Source organism: Sarcophilus harrisii, chromosome X, assembly GCF_902635505.1.
Source record: "Sarcophilus harrisii chromosome X, mSarHar1.11, whole genome shotgun sequence".
Lineage (NCBI taxonomy): Eukaryota > Metazoa > Chordata > Mammalia > Dasyuromorphia > Dasyuridae > Sarcophilus > Sarcophilus harrisii.
In genome coordinates this window covers 77493562-77497116 of record NC_045432.1, presented here as the reverse complement: position 1 = coordinate 77497116, position 3555 = coordinate 77493562, and positions in this window count along the sequence as shown.

The following is a 3555-nucleotide window of genomic DNA, read 5'->3' as shown; positions in this document are numbered from 1 at the left end:
GGCCCCAAGTTTGGGGAGGCGGGGTCGAGGAAGCGGAAGGGGCGGGATCTCGAAAGCGGAAGAGGTGGGCCCGCCGCTCCCGGCCCCCCGAACTCGGGGGTCCTAACGTTCCGCTGCGACCGGACCGAAGCCGCCCTCTTTCCCAGATTCCCGGAACCCCAGACTCGCCGGAGTCCTGACTCCCGGGCGTCCCGCAAGTCCCCTTCTCGCCGTGAGAACCACCGAGACGTGCCGGCACCGCCGGCTCCTCCTGCCGGTAGGAGGCACTTCCCGTACCACTCTAGGACGCCTCGGAGGTCCGGCATCTCGCTGCTCCGCTGGAAGCTTCCCATTGGCCTGGAGAGGAATGGGGCCAGCTCCGGGGCTAGCTAACGAGGAGCTCCAGATGTGCTATAGCAACGCACCCTTGGGAATAGGAGAAATTGTTTTGCTTGACTCTGCATATTTTTTTTGTGAGAGATTAGGGCTTTTTTTTTTAAGGTTCTTTTTTCCAGTGAGAGTAAATAAATACGTAATAACTGAATGAATAGAATTTAATTATTAAAACCACAGAATAACAATAAATTGGACAGAATGAGAACGCAGAAGATAAAATTTAAAAACTGAATTTCTCAAAAATCAAAAGTTTTTGCACAAAGAAAATCGATGTAGTTAAGTGGAAGGGAAACCAAAAAAAAATATTTGCAGCAAGTTTCTCCGATGAGGGTGTTGTTTCTAAGATTTACAGAGTACCCCAAAAGTTTTAGTCTATTTTCAGCTTTAATAACTTAATAAACTATATAAACAGAGTGTGAGACCTTCTCCTGTCTCACTCTCTTTCTCGCCCCCCCCCTTTTTGTTGGACTTTATTTTTTCCAACTACATATAAAGAGAGTTTTTCAACATTGACTTTTATAAGATTTTGAGTTCCAAATTTTTTTTCTCCCTCCCTCCCCCCTGCCCCCAAGATGGCAAGAAATCTGATATAGGTTATGCAAGTCCGATCATTAAATATATTTCCTCATCAGTCGTGTTGTGCAAGAAGAATCAGAACAAAAGGGGAAAACCACGAGAAAGAAATAACAAGAAAAAGTGGAAATAATAAGCTCCGATCTGCATTCAGACTACATAGTTCTTTTTCTGAACGTAGATAGCAGTTTTCATCATGAATCTTTTGGAATTGTCTTAGATTATTGTATTGCTGAGAACATGTCTCTTTTTTTTAAATTAAAGCTTTTTATTTTTCAAAACATGCATGGATAATTCTGCAACAAAATCTTGTGTTCCAGTTTACACCTCCCCTTGTCTTCTCCCACCTCTCTCCCCTAGAAGGCAAGTAATCCAATGTATGTTAAACTGGTAGAAATATATGTTAAATTCAATATATGCATTCATGGCTATACAATTATCTTGCTGTAAAAGAAAAATCAAATCAAACCAGAAAAGAAAATGATGGAGAAAATAAAATACAAGCAGACAACAACAAAAAGAGTGGAAATGCTATGTTATGATCCCCACTCAGTTCCCACAATCCTCCCTCTGGGTGTAGATGGCTCTTTTGATCACAAGACCACTGGCACTGGTCTGAATCATGTCAGCGTTGAAGAGAGCCAGGCTGAGAACATATCTCACTCTCTCAAGGACAGGAAAGCTAAATATCCACTTAAGGTTTCCGAGGGATGTGGGGGACACTACTTTTTCTTCTATTAGCAGGAGTGACTTCAGCATCCATGAACTGTTCCTCATTGTTATAAGGAACCCAGTTTCGTATAACCACTTAACATCGATCAGCTTTATTTACCTCAAAGACAGCCAGAACAAACATGCAAACATTTCCCACTAATATACCTGGGGTATAATTTCCTCATACACCATCTCAATGTCTGGGTGTGGAGAGAGGCTCAAAATTTAGCCCAGGGCTTATAAGTATCAGATCTCAGTGTGTACTACAAATGATCTGACATTGTTTAAAAAAAAGATAAGTCAAACAATAAAGCAGAGTAGGGAGCTGTTGCTTGTCCTTTGTGTGCTGGAAGAGAACCAAAATGCCATCACTGTCTTCAAGGTACAGTGTATCTGTGTGACGGTGGCTGATCGGACTACTATGAGCCTGGAAGGCTCTGCCAGGGATCGGGCATAAAAAGTATGCCCACCACAAGAAGGAAAATGTCTCTAAATTTGTGCATCTCCTGTTTCTTTTGTGCTACTGCAATTCTGCTTTGCTCATAGAGCACAGCACCTTCTCTGATGTGAACATGCCATGCTGTACCAGGGTCTCCCCTGTCTCATAATCAATTCCAAAACTCTTCAGAGATTGGAGAGGGCTGAAAGTCTTAAAAGGTGTGCTTGAATCAGACTACCGAGCGCTTAAGGCTAATTACGTATTCCACAATGACTCTGTTAGCGTTTGTTTGGGAAAATGGCCCTTCTCACCATTGGTGCTTACTCAATGTTTGGTGTATACAGATAATCGTAGGCAAAGATTAGAGGGTGGGGTGAAACAAGCCAGATTTCACTTGGCTGCAGGACAAGGAGGAGAGAGGTTGGCGACTTTGGACTTGAGAATCCAGGAGCCTCGGGGCAGTTTTGTCTGTCTCCCCCTAAAGACCTAGGACTTTAATTTATCCTGACTCCTGCTGTTCCTGAGGCCTCCAGGGAGCTAGTCTGGACTTTACAAGAGACATCTTAAGAGCATCCTTGTACCTTCTGATCTCTGTGTGAGTACTTGCCTTGTGGGAGCTCTCCAAAATATAGTCAGAAGATTAAAGGCAAACATATGTGGAGGCAAACAAAGTAGTACAGAAAACTATATTTGATAAACCTAAAGAACTCGGATAGTAGGGGAAGGACTCTCTATTTGTCAGAATCCACCTGGAAGACTAGCAGGCAGTCTGATAGAAATCAGGGATAGACCAGCACCTCACACCTAATATTAATGTAAATTTCAGAAGGATCCATTACTTAAATATTAAAAATCACTCATAACAAATTCAAGGAGCAAGGAAGAGAGGACAGGGAAGAGTTTGCAATGGAACCAGTGATGGAGAGGATCATACAGGATAAAAGGAACAATTGTGATTCTGTAAAATTTAGCACAATTTTACACAAATCTCTAGTGCAGTTAAACTTAGGAAGTAGGTAACTGGGGAAAATATTGGCAGTGAGTTTCTCTGATAAGGATATAAGTATGAGCCACAGCTCAATAGATAAGTGGTTAAATAATATGAAGAGGCAATTTTCTAAGGAAAGAATCCAAAACATGAAGAATGCCATTGGAAAAAGGTTCTAATCATTAGTAATCAGAGAGATGCAAATGAAGGGAAGTTTGAGATGCCTCTACACTCTCATCAGGCTGGCAAAAATAAAACAAAAGAGGAAAACGACAAATGATGGCGGCATTGTGCCTGACATATAGTGGGTGCTTCCTAAATGTTTATTGATTGAAACAAGATACAGCTGCATTGTTGGTGGAGCTGTGAAATCAAAGAAAGAAGATAAGGATTTTATACAAAAATATCTGTAGCAGCTCTTTTTGTAGAGGCAACAAACTGGAAATTAAGGAAGTGTGCTCCTGTT